Source organism: Tyto alba, unplaced genomic scaffold (genome assembly GCF_018691265.1).
Source record: "Tyto alba isolate M040663 unplaced genomic scaffold, T.alba_DEE_v4.0 Super-Scaffold_41, whole genome shotgun sequence".
In the NCBI taxonomy this organism is placed as follows: domain Eukaryota; kingdom Metazoa; phylum Chordata; class Aves; order Strigiformes; family Tytonidae; genus Tyto; species Tyto alba.
This window is the reverse complement of record NW_024881317.1, coordinates 24,230,595-24,255,957: the sequence shown is the minus strand read 5'-3', so window position 1 is coordinate 24,255,957 and position 25,363 is coordinate 24,230,595. Positions and strand designations below refer to the sequence as shown.

Below are 25,363 nucleotides of genomic sequence, written 5' to 3'. Positions count from 1 at the left end.
CTGCCCCAGTCCTCTCTGCCCTGCTGAGCACATCCCCTGTGCAGTGACACCCGCCTCACTAGAAGCCCCGTGGTTCTCACCTGCACGGAGCAAGGGAGGTACCAGCCTTCCAGAGGCCTTTGGAGGTTTAACCACAAGTACTGTGGCTGTAGATCCCAGCGCCTTGTCCTCAGCTGGGCATCTGGGATATCCTGACATGGGGTGGATGGTTTCACTCTCCAGCTGGAGTATCTGCCAGCAAAGAAAAGTGAAGTGGATGACTGGCATGCAGCTTCTTGGTGTGTAGGGGGGATGTGTTGTGAGAGTGGGAGAGATCTATAGAAAGGGAAAGGTAGAGCCTGGCTGAGGAAATTGAGGAGGTGCAACGTGAGAATAAATGAGAGGTGTGGATGACTTGCAGATAGACAGGAGAGAGCTTTTTTGGTGAAATAGGTTGTCCAGATCTTTTTGCCAGCTTGACCAAGCATTGATATCTTCCAGAGCATTGAGCAAAACAACAAAAGACCTGAAAAAACAATCAGTTTCATTAGTGGTACAAAATAGCTCTGATTCCCTTTTAGCTCCACAGCAGCACTATTTGGCAAACTGCACTGAGTAGTAGCAGGTATGGAGATGGTACCTGTGGATATTCCTGTCTGCATGCAGAGCAAGAGTGGCAGGAGGTCACAGTCAAGAGTGTGAGCACGAAAAGTGTCACAAGGAACTGTGTGTGCTGGCCAGTCTGTGAAGCTTCTCAAGTCTCTGATTCAAGAGATGATTAAATTTAAAAAGCCATGCTCTTTGCTTTCTTGACTGTCAAAAGCAGGGTCGTACGCAGATTACTGTTAGTACAATAGTTACACACTCCCACTCTGTCATCAGCAGTTCTATGCGTAGAGGGAGTTACAAAGAGGAAGATCATGATTGTGCATGCTCATTTCCCTACTGAATGCCCACATTGAAAATCTGCACTCAAGTGACTTCAGTGCACAGCCTAGGTTAAACCCTAGGAGACACCTCTCTCCCAGTGAGTCATATTGTCTGTTTCGTTCTATCCATTGGGGTTTTCTCCGCACAGGTTGGAATCCTGACAACTACGGGGTGCAGTCCCATTTTTGGGCTGCCTCCAAGGACCACGCTGCAGCCGAGTGTCTTGGCTCCATAGACACAGCTCCTGCAGCTGCACAGTGCACCCAGAGACACAGCAAAACCCCCTTGCTTCCCACCCTTGTTCTTGCCTCCCTCCAGAAATGCCAGCATGGGTGGGAAATTCTTCTCCCCATTTACAAGGTAGGGAAGTTGATGGAAGAGACCAAAAGAAGTCTAGTTTTGTTCTTTGTTGTGTAGAACTTCAGAGCCTAACCACACATCTGAAGTAGCATATCCCAACCATCTGTCTTCCCTACACCTGAAACTAGAGATGCTCCTCTCCAAAGTGAGCCTGTGCAACATGGCCCTTATTGCTAATAAAGAAGGGACTCTCATGGATCTGAGATCTTGCCAGCACTCACAACGTCTTCCCCTCCACTTTAGGTCTCATGGAGGCAGACTGGTGTGGAGCAGCAGGCAAGTGGGGTAGAGGGAAAAGTCCAGAGCCAACTATGAGCTACAGAAGAGGTCCTTGTTTACGTATATGGACCTCATTGCTGACAATGAACAGAAGACACATCACAGATCTGAGATCTTGCCTCAGGTCCTGAGGGTACTCAGCCTGACTCCTCCTCAGCCCCTGCACATATAGACAGCCTTTTCCAGGGGGCTTTCCCAGATTTAGCTTAAGGATGAGATGATGAGGAGTGGGTCTCTCTGTCTCCTCCTCTTCTGGGAAAGACGCGGAAGTGCAGAAGAGGACATTGTGGCGACCCTGGCATCAAGACACCATCCCCTGCCATCACAGAACGTGATGGGTTTACTCTCTCACAACCCCTGAGAGGAAGAGGGGCTGCTGGTAGCCTGCGTGGGGGGGTACAGCATCTTAGGGGAAACCCTGAGGGGCACATGCAGAGAAATCCCGGAGAAAGAGGAGAAACAAGCCCATTACTGGTGCATGGTCTGTTCCCTGAAGCAGTTCCACTGAGGTTGGCAGTGACAGTACAAGCAAGGAGAAGCTCAGAGGGGTTGGCAGCATGGATGAAAAGGAAAAGGGTCAATGGAAGGGAGACCTGGAGCAACAGACCTCTTGATCTGCAGCCAAATACTCTGTAGCAGGCAGGCCGCAGCCACATTCCCATGCTCATGACTGAACCCACATCCCAGCCGTCTCCATCCCCCTTTTGCTCTTTTCTCCTCTCTTGTTGTTGCATGCTCTGACCTGTGGATGGGACAGGGAACGAGCAAACTCAACCCAAGGATGCAGGCCTCAGGACTGCCACCTTGTTCCTTGCCCTGGGAAGCAGGATCTACAAGCTCAGCCAGTCCAGAGACTTCCTGGATTATCTCACAGGATCTAAGTTTAGTGAGCACTCAGTCTGGCTGGTCTGGCCCTGCCCTGGCCTGATGGGGAGCCACCTCCACCCCCAGCTGTGTTGGGCCGGACAGGAATGGCACCGGGCGCAGAGAGGAGGGGTTTCTCAGACTCTTTGGCACCCTGCATGGTGGCAGGGGGTAGCCTGGGCTGTGGGGGAGCAGCGAGGGCAGGGCTGTGCCAGGAGGGAGGCCAAGCCAGGAGCTGTTGGCACACCACAGCACAGCACAGCACGGGCAGGGGAAGGCCCACACGGCTGCTCTGAAAGGCAAGGTGCTAACTGCTATACAAGTACAACTTGCTTAAAGGAACAAACACTGCCTAGGACTAAGAGCTTTTACCGAAGGGTGACCTGAAGACCTCTCTTAAATCAGCTATCAATGGCTGAGAACACCCCATGCAGACGACAAAACAATGGTAGATTTGTCATCAAAAAGCACCAGGCATGTAACCACGGCCACAAGTGCGGCTAACCAAAATCTAGTATAAAACCACTCCAAGTACATGTGACAAGAATGTATTGATGGGAAAATCACAAGTTGCATACATTTCCAATATGAACTCATTAGCTCACTCGATAGCATGAGTAAGGTGACTGGTTAGCAGAACTGTATTGTAACATACATAAAACCGTGCTGTCATCCCTACTGGGGTCCTCCATGAATCAGGCTGAGGCATCACTAAGTGCACCCCTCGTCCCAGGGTTTCCTTCAGCTCCTCCAGAGCCAGCTCAGGCTGCCAAAGAGAAAGTCCCCATCCAGGGTGATGGACGGGAGAGGTGGGGAGAAGGGCAAGGCAAGGCCCTTAAGCTTCCCACCCCAGTCCCACTTCCAGTGAGGTAGCCAGGCAGACATGTATCCAGCCTGGGTGAGGGCACAGGATACAGGAAAGGAATGAGGCGTGAGTGCTGGCAGTGCCAGGGAGCATCAGGCCTGGCTGTGAGAAGTCCCAGCTGGCATCCTGGGGGGAGCAGAGTGGCGCAGCGGAAGCGTGCTGGGCCCATAACCCAGAGGTCGATGGATCGAAACCATCCTCTGCTAATGGCATTTTTAATTTTTTTTTTCTTTCTTGGCTTTCCAGCAGCAGAGTAGCTACCTCTCCCTTGCATCTTTCCCAGCAAGCTTTAACATGAACTGCTCCTGCTCTCTGCGCACCCATGGCCATGGCCCTCCTGAGCTCCCACTCCCTTCTCTCTGCCACTCACCTTATTCTTCCATTGCCTTCTTAGCAGACAGCGCTCCCAAAGCGTCCCTCAGCGAGACAGACAGCTGCGTGTGGAGCAGCAGGCAGAGCTCCCCACACGAGGAAGTGGGTGTCCTGGGCACGCAGTTGTGTTTCTCCCTTCCAATCAGGCTGCTCAATCTCAACTTCCCAGCTGCCAGCAGGGACCTCCAGGAATCTGCTAGTGGGGAGGAGGACACGGCTGGAGTTAGTTTTGAATACACTGGTGTGATCAACTTGAGCACCAGGGCACTTTCTCCATCCTAGTCTGTTTGCTGCTGTGCCCACTCGCAGGGCCAGCCAGGAGCAGGGCTGAGCAGGTATTCCCAATGGGCTCATTGGTGGCAGTATAAGGGTAGGTGTTGGGGCGGAACGTAGAGAAAGGAGTGAGCAACGGGGTGGGTGAGCATCTGTGCTTCTACCAACACAGGTACATACACATGACCACACATACACTTGCATAGTACATGCAGAACTGGCACGTGTTTGTCTGCAGATGGGGAGCAGCACCATTACCAGCACCCACAGAAGCACCAGCACCACTCACACAGGCATGGACAAGAGAGACGGTCTGATCCTTTTCTTTGCCCCCAGCTGCTTAGGGTTGGAGATCAGGGATGGACACAGATCCCCTCCCTCCCACATGCACAACAGTAGGTCCCTGGGATCCCTGCCCTTATCATAGCTCTGTGCAGTGTCCATGCCCAGAGCTCTGTCCCGGTTTCTCCAGTGTCATTCTCTAAACCTGGCCAGTCCCTGATGCTGATATCTCCTAGCCAGTGGCTAGTCCAGCTTCAGGTTTCCTAGCCAACACCTGACAAACTCTGAAAACTCCCAGCGCCAACCACCTTGAGGTCATCTGTGAGTGCAGGCGGCTGGACAGTCTGGGAAGTAGAGGAGCAGGAGGCAACAGGGCACCAGGAGCATTGGTGGTAGGTGGTAGAGCGTAGATGCCTTCCAAGCAGTTGACCTGGGTTCCAGTCCTGGACAGCGTAGACAAATTTTTCTTCAGCTGGTCTCCACAAGTGCCTTGCCTCCCCTGCGCGAAAAATCCTACTTCACTCAGCAAACTCAGTTCCCATGGGGCAGTCGAGACACTACCCTCGACTCCCCCAGAGCCTTTCATCACAGAGAGGCCTGTGGACACAACCTAACCCAGAACACAAAAGCCTCCCTTGGCAAAAGGAGGTGACAGAGACTGCTTTCACCATTCACAGATTCTCAGGGATTGATGAAGCACTGGAGCAGGTGCCCAGAGGCCTTTGGAAGTCTCTATGCCTGGGTATCACACTCAGGTTTCAGTGAGGCTCAGGCACTGCTCCGCCCGCCCTGGCTTTGGGGCCAGCCCTGCTTTGAGCAAGCATTTGGGCCAGTGATCTTCCAAGGTACCTTGCAGTCTAGAGCCTGCCATGAAACAACAAGCCCCAGAGAGAGCTGTGCCCTCCTTCCTCTGCACCATGGGCAGTAAGGGAGCCTCTTGCCCACAGCAACTGGAGCTCAGTCATTGCTCTGCACTTGGCACATCTCCTGTCCTTTCTCCTTGACTCTCCAGCCCCTCTCCCACACAGCGACTCCTTGAGACCAGCACAGCATTGCCCCAGGGACTGGTGTGGCAGAGCCCTCTTTCACCAGCCTTCCCAGCTATGTGCAGGGAAGAAGGAAGCCCCCTTGATGCCCCAGGAAGTGTCCACGAGGCAGCACCCACAAAATCCTCTCTTCCTGCTCCCACTTTGCCCTCCAACAATCCTTCTGCTTGGAAGGCAGGCCAGGGAGTCTGAGACTGCATACTTCTTCTTCAATAGGCTCACACCAGCAGAGCATTGCTTCTCCCTCTGGGTCATAAAATACCCCGAGGACAGTCATTTTACAGCTTCTCTGATTCTCTGTTCCCATCCATAGGCACCCTCAGAGTAATGATTTTTTTTCCTGTAGCCAGTTACAAACTGCCTGGTCAATTTCTGACCACAGCTCTCATCGTCCAGCCACCACAGTAGCCTCCTTGTAGGCACTGGGAGGCTCCTATCAGATCCCTCCTAAGCATTTCCTTCTCCCTGCTAAGCAAGCCCTGTGTCCTCAGGCCTCCCTCACAAGGCCAGAGTCCCTGGCGCCTGTCTAGCCTAGGGAACCTCCACGGAACTTGCTCCAATTTATCATCACTTTTACATAGTTCCCTACATAGACCTTCTTCCCCTTTTCTGGAAAAGAGGACAACTTTTCCTTCTCATTAGTCTTCAGGGAGCTACCCTGCCCTCTGATCCCAAAGCTGAAGAGCCCCTGAGATGCATCCTTCTCTCTTTCGGATGCAGTGGCACAGACGGTAGGTGCCAATCCAGGACGTGGCATTGACTAGCAGGGTTTCAAGCCAGACAGTTTCCCTGAATTGGCAGTTCCTCACCTGCAAACACAACCAGCATCAGTGGGAAGAGGGGCAGGCGTGATTAAAGGCCCACCAGTATGAGGCCAAGAGGGACATTGCAGGCTCTGGGGCCTTGTGTTCAGGCTGAAGGGTGTGCTCCAAGGCCTAGCATGCATTTCCATTTCGTCTCCCCCGACACTGGGGCATTTCTCTCCAACACTGCTGACAGGACAGAGAAACTCCATGCTGGTGCACATTGTGATTGAGGGAGATGCTGAAGGAGCTGGGTTTGTTTAGCCTGGAGAGCAGAAGGTGAGGGGTCTTCCGCTGTGTGAAGGTGGCTCTCTGGCTTGCCAAGGCCTGCCCACTGCAAGAAAGACCTCGGGAGTGCAGGAACTGGGTGTGGCCTGGCCTTCTGTGTGAGCCAGCCTGGCCTGAGCTGCATCTCCCAAGGGCTGGGGAGCTCTGGGAGATCTCTGCCTGCCCACTGAAGCCTCTAAGGTTGGCACAGATTGTCCTCCTCGCCGGATCCTGCAGGGAAGAGTAGCATCAGAGGCTACATAGGTAGCAGCATTTACCATGGCCTTGGGGAAGGAAACGGGCTGGGGAGCACGTTAGTCCCAGCAGGCAACGCTGCCAGGAAGGAAACCAAGGACAAAATGCCATGAAGCTGCCTGCACAAGCCCATACAGCTGTTCATACAGAACCCCACCAGGATCCTTGAGTTCTGGGTGAGACCAGTGAGCCTCAGCAGAACCGCAGGAACATCCTCTGTTGCTTGGAGATCCACTGTCTGACCCCAGAAGAGACATGTCCCCTCCAATGGCATTACAGCAAATGTACAGAAAAAAGCTTTCCCTTTCCCTGAGCCACAGCCCCTGGAAGGGTGTTTCCTCCACCTTTTTACAAGGCCTTCAGACACTGGGCCCTGCTCTCGCTGGTCTCCTTCGGGCCTTCTCTGGTCAGATATTGGACATCTCTGAAGATGGAGACTCTACAGTACTCCCTGGGCAAAGCTTTCCCATGTTTGGCCAGCCTCACGGTAAGACAGGGCTCCTGTGTGTGGCACTACTTTTATTTCCACTCCTGTCCATTGATTCTTGATCTCTCCATTCTACGGATGCTTTTCTATCTCTCTTTTGCCAGCTTCTTTCATTTAGGTGCTCTTCTACAAGATCAGGGAGCTCCACCCACAACTGGTGGTGCCCCAAGATTGGCGACAGACTCACCGTCACTGCACAGAAAAGGTTCTCCCTTTCCCTTGCAGAGGACTTGGCCAAACGGCGAAGGAGCAGAAAAAAAACAAGCCATAAGTCTCCAGCTATGATGCACAAAACCTTTAATGAGAAGGAGGAAATGCAGTGGCACAGAACAGAGACCAAGAAACACATCTGCAGGATTGAGGGACGCACAGAGGATGGCCCAGTTCCCCAAGGACAAGCTGCATACAAAGCGCTTGCCTTTTCCCATTCTGCTCTCCCTGGTGGCAACGGCAGCCCACCATGAGCGATCCCTAACTCCAGCACCCTCTCCCTTTCAGCAGCGGATTCAGCAAAGCAGAAGAGAATAAGACCTTTCCGAAGAGCTCAGAGCAAAGCAGAGCCAGAGGAGACATGGCCACACCAGCCGTGCAGCGAGGAGAAGTGGGCACTGGTCCCTCCTGCCAGGTGGCATGAGGACACCCAGCCTGTCTGCAAGCCATGGTCACTGCTCCTGCTGCTGCAGGGTCCAGTCTTCCATCCTGCTCCCTGAGGGGATGATCCACCAGCTTCAGCAGTTCAGACTGCAGCGGGGGAGCGGCAGACACATCCCGGACCCGCCCAGACCAAGGGAGCCCCCAGAAGAGATGGGAACTCCACTGGCACTGAGGGAGCTCCCAACAGCAGCTGACAGAGACGATCCCACAGCGGTGCTCTGAGGGAAAGAGGTGAGGATGGGGCCCGGCAGGGTCACCACCACCGGCGAGGGTTCGATGAACACCGTCGAGTCAGCGCAGCGGGCAACACAGGGCTCACTGCAGCTGCTTGCAAGTGGGGTTGGGCCAGAGGCACAGCAGGGCCGTGGGGGACAGGGTCTGAAGCAAGACATCTCTCGGTGAAGGAAGCAAAGCTGCAACACAGAGCAGGAAGGAAACACAGACCAAAACATCAACTTGGCTCTCATGTCCACAGCTCTCTCTGCAGATACACTTGGCTGCTCTCCATCCCCATTCGATCCCCACATGCAGAAAATGCCTGCACCTGATCTTTCTAACACACACAACGTGCGTGACGTATTCCCCTAAGTTTGGATTTGAAGCACTGGGAGCAAAGATGTGCCTAACTGGCTGCTGATTGCACCAGGACCTCCTACTCCATTTCCCAGTACAATAGCACAGATGAAGATTGATGCAAGTATCCCAGCACAAATGGGCTGCGTTGAATGGGTGTCTCAGAAATCACCTCTTAAACACACACAGTCTTCCTACAGCTCGTAATGCACTACTCTGAGTTTCACAGTGCAGGAACGCTGACCCACTTTGGGATAGGATCAAGCACAGTGGGTTTAAAGCACCTGAGCATTACCCATGTCCAGAACAACAGTTGTTGCATTGATGAAGCACTTGGCCATTTGATTAGAGAGCATCTGCTGCAGGCGTAAGTTCTGGTGAGGCAGACACCCCTACAGCTGAACCCCATTGATACCCTTCTGCTTGAAAGAACACCCTCTTCCCATTTCTCTGCAGCCACGTCCAGCAAAAGGGACAGAGGTGACAGCCCTTCAACTGTTCAATTGCAGGGACAACCTGAGGTAGAGAAATATCATCCTGAGTGGCCACCATGGCAGCAGTTCAACCCACGGAGAGAGACATGGAGCAGACCCAGACTTACCTCGTTCCTCGAGGAAAGGGAAGCAAGAGAGGAGGATGCAGAGCCTGGAGCAGCGCAGGCTTTTATGCTGTGTCCCAGAGCCCTGTGGGGCCACAAACATTCCTTGCTCATGAAGCATCTGAACACCTAGGAGTTTCCGCTTCCCAAGGCTTCCCTGGTGATTAAGCCCTCGCTTCTTACAACCCACATATTTTCCTCGTTTTCATACCATCGAACATCAAAATCATTCATCTGTATCCCAGGTTCATAAAGTCAATTACCTCTGAATTCTTACGCAGGATAGACAGATATTTTTAGTTGACTTGCCTCATACAAATTCCTTTGGTCTCATTGCCCTCTTCGTGGTTAACTTGTCCACGTGTCATGGTGAAATTCAACCATACAGGGCACCTCAAGTCTTCTCTCAAATGCTTTCTTTGCAGGCACTCAGTCTAAAACCTGTGGGACAATTCTCTTCCTGGGTGATCGTAGACACACAGGAGGCAGTGGGTAAGTTCAGGCAAAAATTCAAGACTGCACAATCCCATATGGGAGGAGAGACGCACCACTCCAGGGACGTGGCAAAGCTCAATGGCAAGGAAAGACCACTGTGAGGTGGAGGGAAGCCCCCTGTGGGCAGGGGTGATGATGGCCACAGGGACCTTGTTTACGCTCATCAGGCTCTACCACAGACTGGTTTTGTGATCAAAGGCTTGCCCGCGTCCTTCCCTGAAGGAGACCCACACTCAAATTGACACGTTTGGCTCTGTAAGATCATCCCAGAGGACGGAGGTGTGGCTTGCCTGATTAGGAGGAGAGGTGAACGGCAGGGAATGAAAACCTCATGGCCCTTTTTCCTGATTCAGAGAGGGGGTGGCCAATGCCATGCATTTCACGCTACAAAGGCACATTGGATGAGTCTCAGAGCACCTGGGAGTCATCATGATGTGGAAGAGTTGGGAAAATCCCAGAGCCGCTGTCAAGCAGGACTCACCCTGCTGTGGACTTCAATGCACATGGTCGCCCAGCCTCAGTTGTGCCAGGGATACCAGACCTCATAGTCCCAATTTGCGGCTTTCTGCAAGGAAAAACATTTTAGCACCATTTCTGAATCAACTGGTGCTTCTGTGCAAACTCGTGCAGCTTCTGCCTTCTAAGGCATTGCCTGCCAGTGGCTGCTCAGGGACCCACGAGAGTGAGTGCAGCCCAGAATGATGTGGGATGGATGGTTCTTCTGGAATGGCTCTGGGACAACCTCCTGCTCTGAGCAGACCAAGCTTAATGTTAAGTTAATCAAGGGATATGGCGATGGAGATCCCATGGAGACATTACCTGAAAGAGACCTGCCTGATCCTCTGGTCTGCTCCCTGTCGTTACAAATGTGCCTTCATTCCCTGGACACGTGGTCATAAAAAACAGGCTGTGGCAGAGCCTTTTGAGCGTGAGGAAGGTCCTCATGGCCCTCACTCCTACATGCAATGGGCTTTGCTCCAGCCCACAATGATCCTTTCTTGTCATTGAGCTTTTCCATATCCCTGAATTGGTGAGTCTCTTCTCTTGTATAGGATTGGGTAGTCTTGATCTTCCACCTCAACTTCTCAAGTCTCTACTATGTGTCTACTATGACGCTTGGGCAGATGTCTCTTAGGGTTCGCTTGAGTGCCAGCACTGAAAACACTTCAGAGATGACTCGAGGTGTCCATCTTCGTAGCTGATTTTCAGCATGATTGGTGGACAAGCTCACCATGAAGAGGGCAAAGTGACAAAGGCAATCCGTATGACACAACGTCACCTAAAATCTTCCTCCAGGCTGCCCCGAGACCTTGGAGTTGATTGCGCTTATGAATCTGGGATACAGAGATACAGATGGATCATTTCAATATTAGGAAACATCACACTCACCAGGCCCTGATCTGATAGGAGAACTCAACCTCCAGGACATCTGCTGGCGAAGCGGCACAGCGAACTACAAGCAACCCAGGGAACTACTGGAGTGTGTTGAGGACAACGTCCAAGTACATGTGACGCAGAGCCTGACCAGAGGAGAGGCACTGGTGGACGTGTTGTTTACTAGAGTGCAAGAGCAATCAGAGAGGTCAAGATTGGAGGTAGCCTGTGCTGCAGCAGTCACGCCCTGGTGGATTTCTCAGTTTTGAGGAGTGCAGGACAGGTAATAAGTAGAGTCAGGAACCTAAACCTTAGAAAGGCAAACGGTTGCCCGTTTAGGACACTAGTGCATGGGATCCCTCGGGAAACTACCCTCAGAGGTATAGGAGCAAACCAGAGCTGGGAGATACCGAAAGACATTTTTCTGAGGGAGCAAGAGCTCTCAATCCCGACATGCAAGAAGTCGGGCAGGGAAGGCAGGAGGCCAGCTTGGTAACATCAAGACCTCTCAGAAAAATAAAACACAAAACCAAAAGGAATAGGCAGCAGAGGCAGGGATAGACATTGTGGGGAGATTATAGGCAAATGGCCTTGAAGTGCAAGGAGGATATCGGGAAGTCCAAGGCATTTCTGGAGCTGAACTTGGCTAGCGGTGTGAAAAGTAACAAGAAGGGTTTCTTCAGTTACATAGGAGAACAAAGGAAGAGGAAAGAACCTGTACCTCGTCAATGAGTGAAATGGTGAGACACTGAAACAGGATGTCCAGAGCAGTTGTGGATGCCCCCTCCCTGGAAGTGATTAATGCCAAATTAGATGAAGCTTTGAGTAACCTGGTCCAGTGGAAGGTGTCCGTGCCCATGGTAGGAGAGTCAGAATTACATGTTCTGAAAGGTCCCTTCCAGCCCAAAGTGATCCATAACTCGCTCTTTGATGCTAGTTGGAATCAAGTCAGAGAAAAGAATTTCAGATGAAAGAGGTAAAGGTTTAATCACCAGCAAGGTCTTCCCAAGTGGCAGCTGCTACGTGTTTACATGCCTCATGAGCAAGGAATGTTTGTGGCCCCACAGGGCTCTGGGACACAGCATAAAAGCCTGCGCTGCTCCAGGCTCTGCATCCTCCTCTCTTGCTTCCCTTTCCTCGAGGAACGAGGTAAGTCTGGGTCTGCTCCATGTCTCTCTCTGTACGCAGAATTGCTGCCATGGTGGCGTCTCAGGTTGATATTTCTCCGCGTCACCTTGGCAGTGCAATCGAACAGTTGAAGGGCTGTCACCTCTGTCCCTTTTGCTGGATTTGGCTGCAGAAAAATGGGACGAGGGAGTTCTTTCAAGCAGAAGGGTATCAATGGGACTCAGCTGTAGGGGTGTCTGCCTCACCAGAATTTGCACCCGCAGCAGATGCTCTCTAACTTAATGGCCAAGTCCTTCATCAATGGAACAACAGTTGTTCTGGAGATGGGGTATGCTCAGGTGCTTTAAACCGACTGGGCTTGGTCCTATCCCAAAGTGGGTCAGCGTTCCTGCACTGTGCAACTCAGAGGAGTGCATTACGAGCTGTAGGAAGACTGTGTGTGTTTAAGAGGTGATTTCTGAGACACCCATTCAACGCAGCCCATTTATGCTGAGAAACTTGCATCAGTCTTCGTCTGTGCTATTCTACTGGGAAATGCTACAGGAGGTCCTGGTGCAATCAGCAGCCAGTTAGGCACATCTTTGCTCCCAGTGCTTCAAATCCAACATAGGGTGATACGTCACGCACGTTGTGTGTGTTAGAAAGATCAGGTGCAGGCATTTCCTGCACCTGCAGCTAGAAATGGAGATGGAGAGCAGCCAAGTGTATCTGCAGAGAGAGCTGTGGACATGAGAGCCAAGTTGATGTTTTGGTCTGTGTTTCCTTCCTGCTCTGTGTTGCAGCTTTGCTTCCTTCACCGAGAGATGTCTTGCTTCAGACCCTGTCCCCCACGGCCCTGCTGTGCCTCTGGCCCAACCCCACTTGCAAGCAGCTGCAGTGAGCCCTGTGTCGCCCGCTGCGCTGACTCGACGGTGTTCATTGAACCCTCGCCGGTGGTGGTGACCCTGCCGGGCCCCATCCTCAACTCTTTCCCTCAGAGCACCGCTGTGGGATCGTCTCTGTCAGCTGCTGTTGGGAGCTCCCTCAGTGCCAGTGGAGTTCCCATCTCTTCTGGGGGCTCCCTTGGTCTGGGCGGGTCCGGGATGTGTCTGCCGCTCCCCCGCTGCAGTCTGAACTGCTGAAGCTGGCGAATCATCCCTTCGGGAGCAGGACGGAAGACGGGACCCTGCAGCAGCAGGTCGTGGACATGTCTTGCAGACAGGCTGGGTGTCCTCATGCCACCTGGCAGGAGGGACCTGTGCCCACTTCTCCTCGCTGCACGGCTGGCGTGGCCGTGTCTCCTCTGGCTCTCCTTTGCTCTGAGCCCTCCGGAAAGGGCTCCTTTTCTTCTGCTTTGCTGAACCCGCTGCTGAAAGGGAGAGGGTGCTGGAGTTAGGGACCGCTCTTGCTGGGCTGCCATTGCCACCAGGGAGAGCGGAATGGGAAAAGGCAAGCGCTTTGTATGCAGCTTGTCCTTGGGGAACGGGCCATCCTCTGTGCGTCCCTCAATCCTGCAGATGTTTTCCTTGGTCTCTGTCCTGTGCCACTGCATTTCCCCCCTTCTCATTAAAGCCTTTGTGCAGCAAAGTAGAGAGTCATGGCAGTTTGTTCTTCTCCTCTCCCAGCTAAGCATCTTCTCTGCAAGGGAAAGGCAATGGCTTCTGTCCTGAGCTTAACAGTGGTTGTTGGTTAAGTTCCCTGGACTCATTTCAGAGCACTAAAAAGCCTCGTAGGTATTGAATATGGGCCTGTAACCTGGTGATTATGGCCCTGGGGGTCATTTGCGGAATTCTCTATTGTAAAATTTAATACGTATATTTTGAAATAGCATTTCAGGTTCTCTCAATTGTTGTTCACAAAATCGTATGAAAAACAGACCTGGCAATTCTCTCTTTTACTATTTTGGTGTGGAAATAAACACCAGGGGATGGGTATGGAGTGGAAAGGAGGAAAGCACTGGTTGTGATCTCCAGACGGAGGCAGTGTGACTGCCAGATGAGGTTCGTGTGGGCATTTCAGCAGAGAATGAACATACACATTCACGATGCCCCTCTTCACAACTCCAGCAATTTGTAGCACTGCTCCTGACAGAGTGGGAGTCTGGCAATACTGTGCTAACACAAACCGTCCATAGAGGCCCACCATCCAGAATGGTTTCTGGCTATCAGCAGAGCAAGGAAGGCGGCTTGTTTCTTTAAGAAACCCTGTAATCAGAGAGTTGGGAAGCTTCACTCCCTTCCAGTAGAGTCTAGCTGAGAGAGGCTCTTGCTTTTCTCTTGGTCCACAGGCCACAAGCTGCAAGAGAAGAGTGTATTATTTCTCTGGTCACCAGGATCATCGTTACACCAAATCCCAGTAAAATTCAGGATGTATCTGCAATGTCAGAGCCTGGACAGGGTAGGTCAGTGTCCCCAGGGTGAGTTCAGACAGACAGACGGGCCTTTGAGCCATAATGTGAAGAGGAGTTCTGCTTCCACCAGCCAGCCAAATCGCATACCTGGCCTCATGAAGCACGGTCTGTCCCGTGACCATCACCTAGGAATTACTGATCTTCATCTGCACCCTGCCAGGTGCAAGCAGCCACAGCAGCAGCAGGACCAGCTCTGTGTCAGGCCAGAAAAGCCTCTCTCCTGGCTCCTGTACCAGCACTGCCATGAGGAGCCCAGCTTGAATCTCTCCCAGCCAGCAGAGACTAGAGAGCACTGGTCTCAGCGGGCCTCAAGGCTGCAGGGAAGACAGGGGATTGGCTTGAAACCCCAGGGGAAAGATGGGTGGTATTTGAGCAAAAGAGCTTGTGTGCAGAATATGTTCAGGCACCTGTGCTGGAGCCAGGCTGTAGAGACATTTGCCAGTATTGGCCAGGAATCAAAGCCAGGTCAACTGCTTGGAAGGCAGCCATGCTCACCACTATTCCAGCAACACTCCTGGGGGCACTGGTTCCTCCTGCTCCTCCAGGTCAGAGCCTGGACGGCCTCCTGCTCCTCCACTTCACAGACTGGCCGCATCCCTATTTCAGCCCTCAGCACACACAGTTCCTCAAGATGCTCCTCACGTTCCCCCTCTTGACTGCAACCAACTCTAGTCCTTGCTCTGCATGCAGAGAGGCACTGCCACAAGTACCATCTCCACACAGAGTCCTTACAACCACTTTCCAAATATCCCTGCTCCACAGCCAAAAGGCAATAGGGGCTACTTTCATCTAATGCTGGAAATTATTGTTTTGTGGATGTTTAAAATTTTGGTCCATGCTCAGGAATATGGCAATGCATGCTGTTTTGCCAATTGACGGGGTTAACACAAAGGACGCAGACACCAAGCTAAAGAAATAGGCTTATTTTACTTTAGTTTAAAATAGCAGAAAGAATAAGCAAGGTAATGCACCTAGACATTACTATTTAAAGCTAGCTATAGTGATTAAGAAAGATACATCACCAATTGCCCTCATACTTTACCATCATCCAGATCCGTGCATCAGTAGAGGAGCCCCCTCACAGCGAAGGGTCGGAAAGCCTTTCCCGGCAATTGGGAAGTCCTACGCAGTGCGTCCACTCGTAGGTGAGGTCTCCGTCTTTGCTGTGAGAGGGTCCAGCTTTTATACAGTTTAACAAACAAGTCTAAACAAAACGCACAGGAGATATCTGGTAGATTGATATGCCTCACTCAGGCATGTCCGGATCTGGCCAGGATCTGGGCATGTCTGAGGAGTTTCTGTTTTTCTTTACATTTGGGATTTATAGTTACTTCCTATTGTTTACTTATAGTTCCCAGGGATTGTTCCCAGGGTTACATTTTCATGCTGATAAGATGCCAGTTGTTTCAGTCTGCTGATAAGATGCTGATTGCTGGTCGGGGAATTCACTCAGAAGTCAACTTTGGTTTGAGGCTTATTGTTTGGGCCCCTTTTTGTTTCACATGCCGGGGCAGGGAAAAAAAAAAAAAAAAAAAAAACAAAAACAAAACCAAAAAAACTGGACATGCCTATTACACCAAAGCAAGCTCTCTCCTATCTCCCTACAAGTCATCCACACCTCACATTTACTCTCACTATACCTTTCTTCACACCTTTTTGGAGGTGCTGCTGGGAGATCGCCATTTTCCCCTAACTAGTGCTCCAACCGTACTGCTCACTGCAGGATTGGAGTGTCTCTCAGATAATTTTGTAATCAAAGGTAGGGGTTAATAGCCCACTCCACATTTACTAATGTGCTTGGTTATAGCTACAGAGCTGCCTTCCCTTCTTCCCTGGAAGCAGCAGGGATGCCAGCTGGAGAGTGAACCCATCCACCCCATGTCAGGATATCCCAGATGCCCAGCTGAGGACAAGGCGCTGGGATCTACAGCCACCGTCCCTGTGGTTAAACCTCCAAAGGCTTCTGGAAAGCTGGTACCTCCCATGCTTCGTGCAGGTGTGAACCACGGGACTTCTAGTGAAGCCTGGACGTGCAACTCCTGGGGAGGCGGGTGTCACTGCACAGGGCATGTGCTCAGCAGGGCAGAGATGTCTGCGGCAGGTAGTTGTGGCTGAGTGGTGAAGACGATGGACTAGAAATCCATTGGGTTTTTCCTGCACAAGTTTGAATCCTGCCAACTACGGGGTGCAGTCCTGCTTTGGGCTGCCTGCAAGAACCACGCTGCAGCTGAGGAACTTGAAACCCCCTTGACTACAGCACTGCTAATGCAACTTCCTTAGCGGAATGCACACTGTCTAGGACAGTGACCTGAAGACACCCCCTAAACTGACTCTCAGTCACTGGGTATTCCACTGTCAATAGCTGCCAATTCCATGAGGGGCTTCCTTGCCTGATGTGCTTCTTGGCATATGGGTAGGGTTGGCCGGTCCTATCAGCCAATCACAGGTCTTCCTGAGAGAAGGTGGGCAAGGCGGGGCCAAGAACTGGCTGTTAGACTCTCACAGAGCAGTATGAAAACATCTTGGTTATGATGTGGAATAAGAAAATGGCATCTCCCTGCCACAAAATGGCAGCTGAAAGGAAATGGCAGCCCCCGTGTGTGCAGGGGAAAGTCCTTCCATGTCAGATGTACTTGCAGGGATATGGGGAGGGGTGGCAGGTCCTGCCAGCCACTCACAACAGACCACATCACAGGGAGAGGGCACTGCCTTCAAGGGAAATGGTACACCTGGCTGTCTGCCAGGGACGGTTGAGGCCAAGGGGCCTATTTGGACCGAAGTGGAGGGCAGAGCACCCGGTCCGCCTTATCTGGGGTAAAAGTACTCCCTCTACTACTGACAGCCATCACTCCAAGTGATCAGTGATGTGGAGGTGAGGGATTTGCTGTGGGAAATATGGGATACGACCCAGTCTGGGCCAGTGTGCATGGGGATTCACCAAAGCAATCACCCACCACCCAACCCACTAGCTGCACAAGGCAGATTTTAGCTAAGAAATAGTAGAGTCCTGTGTCACAAGAATTCGCAAGTGGCCTGTGCTGACCGAGGAGAGAGCCTGGGACTCAAAGTATGGAATTACAAGAGCACATATGCAGGCATGTGCACGAGGTGTCCCGGCAAAAGTAGGGGCACCCGGAATTTTGTTTTGCAGGGAGTACTTACACCTTTCAAATGTTCAGGTACAACACAACTTGACTGACCAGCAAGACCCACATTACTCACAAGTTGCAACGGGGCCAATGCCAGCTGCCCTTCTGTGAAACGAAGTGACAGGGGGTGCGGTGTGTCCCTGGAAGAGCTGCCCAAGACATAGTGACCTCTCCGACAGTGACAGTATTCTTAAGTCAGTGGGACAAGGCACGGAGCCTGCTGAGGTAGCTGAGAAGTTTGGTTCGCTTGGAGCAGCGGACCAGAGCAAAGGGCTTCCAGTGGTTCTTTCCAACCGTCATTACTCTGGGGGGCACTGAGTCTCATGGGCCCTTGAGCAGCCACCAAAAGGCAATGCCTTGGAAGGCAGCAGCAGCACAAGATTGCACAGAAGCACCAGCTGTTTCATCAACAGTGCTAAAATATGTGGAAATTTCCTTGAGGAAAGTGGCGCTTTAGGACTATGAGCTCTGGTATCCCTGGCACATCTGAGGCTGGGCCACCATGTCCACTGAAGTCCAGAGCAGGGTGACTCATGTTTGCCTGCAGCTCTGGGTTTTTCCCAACTCCTCCACATCACGATGACTCCCAGGTGCTGTGGGAGACTGATGTGCGACGCCCGTTTGGAGATTGAAATGCATGGAACGTGCCGCCTCATCCCTGACCCAGGAAAAAGGGCCATGAGCTTTTGGCTCCCTGCCCTGAGCCTCTCCTGAAAAGCAGGCCATCCAGGCCTCTGGCTTCTAGGCTGACCGTGCTGAGCTAAACAGGTCATTTTTCCTGTGGGTTTATTTCACGGAAGGATGCACGCATCTCTTTGACCACACTCCTATGCCTCAATTTGCCTGTGTCCCACAGGTTCTCCACATCCCAAGATGACACCCGAGGACTGGTTGGAAGAATTGTGAAGGCCTTGTCATGTCATCCTAGGGACAGTGCTACTGAGATCCCAAGGAGAGATCGCTTGAGAGAGACCGGCCTCAATCTGTGGCCTACTCTTTCTCATTATGGATTTGCTATGGTCCCTGGCCTTGTGGGCAGAAAACATAGGCTTTTTCAGAGCCTGACAAATGTGAGGAAGGTCCTTGTGGCCCTCATTCCTTCCCGCAAGCAGCTTCCCTCCAGACCACAATGGTAACTTTCCTGGCCTTGCGTTTTGCTCAACAGATGCCACCATCTCCTGTGAGCCCATGATGACTCGTATAGGAGAGAGATGTCTCCCAGTGCTAGACAAACTATGCACTAAAGCCCTTTTTCAAGAGCAAGGTGATCAAAGGGGCTCAGCTGTGGGGAGGTCTGTCCACTGGTATTTATACCTTCAGCATATGGTTGCTTAGCAAAAGGACAAGTGTTCACTCTACTGATCTGTGTTTCAGCTTTGACACCTTCACCAAGATATGTTTCCTCCTACTACCTGCGGTAGCTGCAACACAGGTGCTGTCCACGCCAGAAACTTCACAGATGGCTCAGCGTGTTAGATCACCCACACAGTTGCTTGCTCACACAGCCCAGCCTGATGCTCCCTGGCACAGCCAGCAATCACGCTTCAAAGTCACATCAAATCAGCTCCGAAGTGCTTTCAGTGCAGAGCCTCGGGCTAACCGAGGGAGACGTCTATCTCCCAGTGGGTCTATATAGACTGGCAGGAGATGGTGGGCGAAGAGACTCACATCTGCAGAGATGCAGTAAAACTCAATGACAAGGAAGGATCATTGTGGGCAGGAGTGAGGGCCACGAGGACCTTGCTCACGCTCAACAGGCTCTGCCACAGCCTGTTTTTTATGACCACGTGTCCAGGGAATGAAGGCACATTTGTAACGACAGGGAGCAGACCAGAGGATCAGGCAGGTCTCTTTCAGGTAATTTCTCCATGGGATCTCCATCGCCATATCCCTTGATTAACTTAACATTAAGCTTGGTCTGCTCAGAGCAGGAGGTTGTCCCAGAGCCATTCCAGAAGAACCATCCATCCCACATCATTCTGGGCTGCACTCACTCTCGTGGGTCCCTGAGCAGCCACTGGCAGGCAATGCCTTAGAAGGCAGAAGCTGCACGAGGTTGCACAGAAGCACCAGTTGATTCAGGAATGGTGCTAAAATGTTTTTCCTTGCAGAAAGCCGCAATTGGGACTATGAGGTCTGGTATCCCTGGCACAACTGAGGCTGGGCGACCGTGTCCACTGACGTCGAAAGCAGGGTGAGTCCTGCTTGCCAGCAGCTCTGGGATTTTCCCAACTCTTCCACATCATGATGACTCCCAGGTGCTCTGAGACTCATCCAATGTGCCTTTGTAGCGTGAAATGCATGGAATTGGCCACCCCCTCTCTGAATCAGGAAAAAGGGCCATGAGGTTTTCATTCCTTGCTGTTCACCTCTCTTCCTAATCAGGCAAGCCACACCTCCATCCTCTGGGATGACCTTACAGAGACAAACGGGTCAATTTGGGTGTGGGTCTGCTTCAGGGAAGGACGCGGGCAAGTCTTTGATCACAAAACCAGTCTGTGGTAGAGCCTGATGAGCGTAAACAAGGTCCCTGTGGCCATCATCACCCCTGCCCACAGGGGGCTTCCCTCCACCTCACAGTGGTCTTTCCTTGCCCTTGAGCTTTGCCACGTCCCTGGAGTCGTGCGTCTCTCCTCCCATATGGGATTGTGCAGTCTTGAACTTCTGCCTGAAATTACTCACTGTGTCCTGTGTGTCTACGATCACCCAAGAAGAGAATTGTCCCTCTGGTTTTAGACTGAGTGCCTGCAAAGAAAGCATTTGAGAGAAGACTTGAGGTGCCCTGTATGGTTGAATTTCACCATGACACGTGGACTAGTTAACCACAAAGAGGGCAATGAGACCAAAGGAATTTGTATGAGGCAAGTCAACTAAAAATATCTGTCTGTCCTGCGTAAGAACTCAGAGTTAATTGACTTTATAAACCTGGGATACAGATGAATGATTTTGATGTTCGATGGTATGAAAAAGAGGACAATATGTGGGATGTAAGAAGCAAGGGCTTAATCACCAGGGAAGGCCGTGGGAAGCGGAAAGTCCTATGTGTTCAGATGCTTCATGAGCAAGGGATGTTGGTGGCCCCACAGGGCTCTGGGACACAGCATAAAAGCCTGCGCTGCTCCAGGACCTGCATCCTCCTCTCTTGCTTCACTTTCCTCGAGGAACGAGGTAAGTCTGGGTCTACTCCATGTCTCTCTCTGTAGGCAGAATTGCTGCCATGGTAGCATCTCAGGTTGATATTTCACTGCCTCAGCATGGTCCCGCAATTGAACAATTGAAGGGCTGTCACCTCTGTCTATTTTTTGTGGAGCTGGCTGTGCAGAAATGGGAAGAGGGTGTCCTTTCAAGCAGAAGGGTATCAATGGAGCTCAACTGTAGGGGTGTCTGCCTCACCAGAATTTGCACCCGCAGCAGGATGCTCTCTAACCAAATGGCCAAGTGCTTCATCAATGCAACAACAGTTGTTCTGGAGACGGGGTATGATCAGGTGCTTTAAACCCACTGGGCTTGGTCCTATCCCAAAGTGGGTCAGCGTTCCTGCACTGTGCAACTCAGAGGAGTGCATTACGAGCTGTAGGAAGACTGTGTGTGTTTAAGAGGTGATTTCTGAGACACCCATTCAACGCAGCCCATTTGTGCTGGGATACTTGCATCAATCTTCATCTGTGCTATTGTACTGGGAAATGGAGTAGGAGGTCCTGGTGCAATCAGCAGCCAGTTAGGCACGTCTTTGCTCCCAGTGCTTCAAATCCACCTTATGGGGATAGGTCACGCACGTTGTGTGTGTTAGAAAGATCAGGTGCAGGCATTTCCTGCACCTGCAGCTAGAAATGGAGATGGAGAGCAGCAAAGTGTATCTGCAGAGAGAGCTGTGGACATGAGAGCCAAGTTGATGTTTTGGTCTGTGTTTCCTTCCTGCTCTGTGTTGCAGCTTTGCTTCCTTCACCGAGAGATGTCTTGCTTCAGACCCTGTCCCCCACGGCCCTGCTGTGCCTCTGGCCCAACCCCACTTGCAAGCAGCTGCAGTGAGCCCTGTGTCGCCCGCTGCGCTGACTCGACGGTGTTCATCGAGCCCTCGCCAGTGGTGGTGACCCTGCCAGGGCCCCATCCTCAACTCTTTCCCTCAGAGCACCGCTGTGGGATCGTCTCTGTCAGCTGCTGTTGGGAGCTCCCTCAGTGCCAGTGGAGTTCCCATCTCTTCTGGGGGCTCCCTTGGTCTGGGTGGGTCCGGGATGTGTCTGCCTGTCCCCCGCTGCAGTCTGAACTGCTGAAGCTGGCGAATCATCCCTTCGGGAGCAGGACGGAAGACGGGACCCTGCAGCAGCAGGTCATGGACATGTCTTGCAGACAGGCTGGGTGTCCTCATGCCACCTGGCAGGAGGGACCTGTGCCCACTTCTCCTCGCTGCACGGCTGGCGTGGCCGTGTCTCCTCTGGCTCTTCTTTTCTCTGAGCCCTCCAGAAAGGGCTCGTTCTCTTCTGTTTTGCTGAAACTCCTACTGAACAGGAGAGGGTGCTAGAGTTAGGGACCACTCTGGGTGGGTTGCCATTGCCACAAGGGATGGCAGATTGGGAAAAGGCAAGCACTTTATGTGCAGCTTGTCCTTGGGGAACGGGCCATCCTCTTTGCGTCACTCAACCCTGCAGATGTGTTTCTTGGTCTCTATTCTGTGCCACTGCATTTCCTCCTTCTCATTAAAGACTTTGTGCAGCATAGCTGGAGGCTTATGTCTTGGTTTTTTTTCTGCTCCTTCGCCGTTTGGCCAAGTCCTCTGCAAGGGAAAGGGAGAACCTGCACTCTGCCATGACGGTGAGTCTGTCGCCAATCTTGGGGCACCGCCAGTTGTGGGTGGAGCTCCCTGATCTTGTACGAGAGCACCGAAAAGATCGAAGAAGGAAAAAGAGAGACAGCAAAGGGTCAGTGGAATGGAGAGATCAAGAAGTAATGGACAGGATTTGAAGTACAAGTAGTGCTTCACACAGGAGCCCTGTCTTACCGTGAGGCTGGTCAAACATGGGAAACAGTTACCAAGGGAGTACTGTGGAGTGTCCATCTTTCGAGATGTCCAATATATGACCAGAGAAGTCCTGGAAGAGCCTCCTCTACTTGTGCCTGCTTTGAGCTGGGCTTGGTCTGCATGTTCTCCACCCCATGTGTTGTGTGATTGGGTGTGCCACTGCTGGATGCCCTCAGGCAGGAGTAGCCCTCAAGCTGAATGGAGCAGACAGGAGCTGGGGGCCACTGCTCAGGAAAGCTGCAGAGGCTTGGTGGGCACAAGGCATGAGAGGGGGCACTGATGTCAGTCTCATGGCTGGGAGCACAGGAAAGGAAGGAAGATCAGAGTAAGGTCAACCTGATTAGAGCTGACAGAAAGGCTGTTATGTGTAACCATGCCAAGGAATGTCCTGGGAGAGCCAAAAGGCTGAGGTCCCACTGAGATTTGAACTCAGACCGCTGGATTCAGAGCCCAGAGTGCTTACCGTTACACCATGGGACCTCCTCCACAAGCACATTCTTTCCCCTGAGGCCACCCTCGTGGAGCCTTCTACTCCTGGCTGAGCCTGGCTGTCTCTCCATCTCCGTGGACATCACCAAGTACAATCTTCCTCCAGGGCCGCTCTCTACTCACCGGGCCTTTCAAGGGAGTGGCAGAGCTCTTTGCACAAGCCTCGCGTCCCCTCTCTTACAAGAGCCAGGCTGGTAAGTGCTGAGAATCTTGCTTTTGCCTACTTGGACCAGGTTAGGGAGTTTCCAGTAGAACCTCTTCCATGGTGCACCTGAGACGGTACATTCATGGCCCAGCTGCTGAAGGTTCAGTCCTTGCACTTGTGGTCTCTGCTGCTGCCTCCCTTTGCCCCCATGTTGGACAGTGTGTCTATCTGCCCGTGTAAGTTATTGCCTCTCCTGTTTCTCACCTTGTAGCTCATACTAAGCAGCCATTACCCAGATATCCTTCCTCCTCGTTCCAGTCCTACCTGAGCTCCTGACCTTGCTGAACAAGGTGACCAAGAGAGAGGGCAGGGGATGAGCTTCAGTAGAGGGAAGAGCTGGCAGGAGTACCCAAAGTAGCTTGTTATGTGTTGCACAAGCTGGACTTCCTTCCTCTGCTGGGGCACTCTTGGCTGACTCCAAACTCTGGTCCTATCTTCCAGGACTCGCTGTCCCCTTGTGTCCCAAAGTGGCCTCTCCCTCCCTGGAAACCCCATTTTCTCTCCCGAGGCTGCTCCAGACTCGGCAAGGTTTCAATGTCCAGCCTGAGGGAACTTTCCCTCATGTCCTGGCACCAGCACACTGCCTGCCCAAAAAGGGTCCATGCACACAGCCAGGAAAAGCTGCAGTGGTGCGTTCCTCCTTCTGCCAAGGTTTGAGCCTGTGTGTTGAGAGCAGGGCCCTTCCTCCCAGCAGTCACACAGGAGGAAACCCATGTGGGGACACTCTATTGGATCTCAGACTTAGCCCGGGACACTGAGGACACGACCTCCTGATACCTTTGCATTTCCTAAAGCATTGGGCTTGCATCTGGTACTTCTGAACCCACACGACAGAGCACGCCGTCATACCCAAGCCTAAGATATCAAAACCAGGTCACATTCAGAGGAGGCAGGAGAAACAGCTCGTCACTGGAGAAGGGTTCAATCTCTACAGAGGCACAACTCTGAAAGCTTGTCCCGGAGAATCAGCATTGCTGAGGGCTTTCCTCACATATCCCTGGGATCTGCAGGGCCCAGGTGGGTGGGAGCAGCGAGAGCAGGGCCCAGTCTCTGAAGGCCTTTTAAAAAGGTGGAGGAAACCTCCCTCCACGGGCTGCGGCACAGGGAAAGGGAAAGCTTTTTCCCATCCATGTGCTGTAATGCCATCGGAGGGGACATGTCTCTTCTGGGGTCAGACAGTGGATCTCCAAGCAACAGAGGATGTTCCTGGGGCCCTACCCAGGCTCACAGGTCTCACCCAGCACTCGGGGATCCCTGAGGGGCTCTGTATGAACAGCTGTATGGGCCTGTGCAGGCAGCTTCCTTGCTCAGGGTATTTTGTCCTTGGTTTCCTTCCTGGCAGTGTTGCCTGCTGGGACTAACGTGCTCCCAAGCCCATTTGCTTCCCCAAGACCATGGTAACTGCTGACACCTCTGTAGCCTCTGATACTACTCTTCCCTGCAGGATCCGGCGGGGAGGACAATCTGTGCCAACCCTAGAGGCTTCAGTGGGCAGGCAGAGATCTCCCAGAGCTCCCCAGCCCTTGGGAGGTGCAGCTCAGGCCAGGCTGGCTCACACAGGAGGCCAGGCCACCCCCAGCTCCTGCACTCCCCAGGTCTTTCTGGCAGAGGGCAGGCCTTGGCAAGCCAGAGAGCCACCTTCACACAGCGGAAGCCCCCTCACCTTCTGCTCTCCAGGCTAAACAAACCCAGCTCCTTCAGCATCTCCCTCAATCACAACGTGCACCAGCATGGAGTTTCTCTGTCCTGTCAGCACTGTTGGAGAGAAATGCCCCAGTGTCAGGGGAGACGAAATGGAAATGCATGCTAGGCCATGGAAGGACACCCCTCAGCCTGAATACAAGGCCCCAGAGCCTGCAATGTCCCTCTTGGCCTCATACTGGTGGGCCTTTACTCCCACCTGCCCCTCTTCCCACTGATGCTGGTTGTGTTTGCAGGTGAGGAACTGCTAATTCAGGGAAACTCTCTGGCTTGAAACCCTGCTGGTCAATGCCATGTCCTGGATTGGCACCTACCGTCTGTGCCACCGCATCCGCAAGAAAGAAGGATGCATCTCAGGGGCTCTTCAGCTTTGGGATCAGAGGGCAGGGTAGCTCCCTCGGTGATAATGAGGAGGAAAAATTTCCCTCTTCCAGAAAGGGGGAAGAAAGACTATGTAGGGAACTATGTAAAGTGCTGATAAAGTGGAGCAAGTTCCGTGGAGGTTCCCTAGGCTAGACAGGTGCCAGGG

General features: G+C 52.4%; 2 long non-coding RNA genes and 2 other non-coding genes across 4 annotated transcripts; 2 read left to right on the top strand and 2 right to left on the bottom strand.

Annotated features, from left to right (window-relative positions):
* The first annotated feature begins 3,411 nt into the window (after positions 1-3,411).
* On the top strand, positions 3,412-3,483 carry TRNAM-CAU. Its single transcript has one exon. It is a non-coding gene; the product is annotated as a tRNA-Met (tRNA).
* A 4,609-nt stretch (positions 3,484-8,092) lies between these two features.
* On the bottom strand, positions 8,093-8,917 carry LOC122154590. Its single transcript, XR_006166646.1, has 3 exons — positions 8,891-8,917; positions 8,574-8,805; positions 8,093-8,129 (listed from the first exon to the last, which is right to left on the bottom strand). It is a non-coding gene; the product is annotated as an uncharacterized LOC122154590 (long non-coding RNA).
* Positions 8,918-20,408: 11,491 nt separating this feature from the next.
* On the top strand, positions 20,409-22,137 carry LOC122154591. Its single transcript, XR_006166647.1, has 2 exons — positions 20,409-20,590; positions 21,354-22,137. It is a non-coding gene; the product is annotated as an uncharacterized LOC122154591 (long non-coding RNA).
* A 710-nt stretch (positions 22,138-22,847) lies between these two features.
* On the bottom strand, positions 22,848-22,919 carry TRNAQ-CUG. The gene has a single exon. It is a non-coding gene; the product is annotated as a tRNA-Gln (tRNA).
* Positions 22,920-25,363: the final 2,444 nt, after the last annotated feature.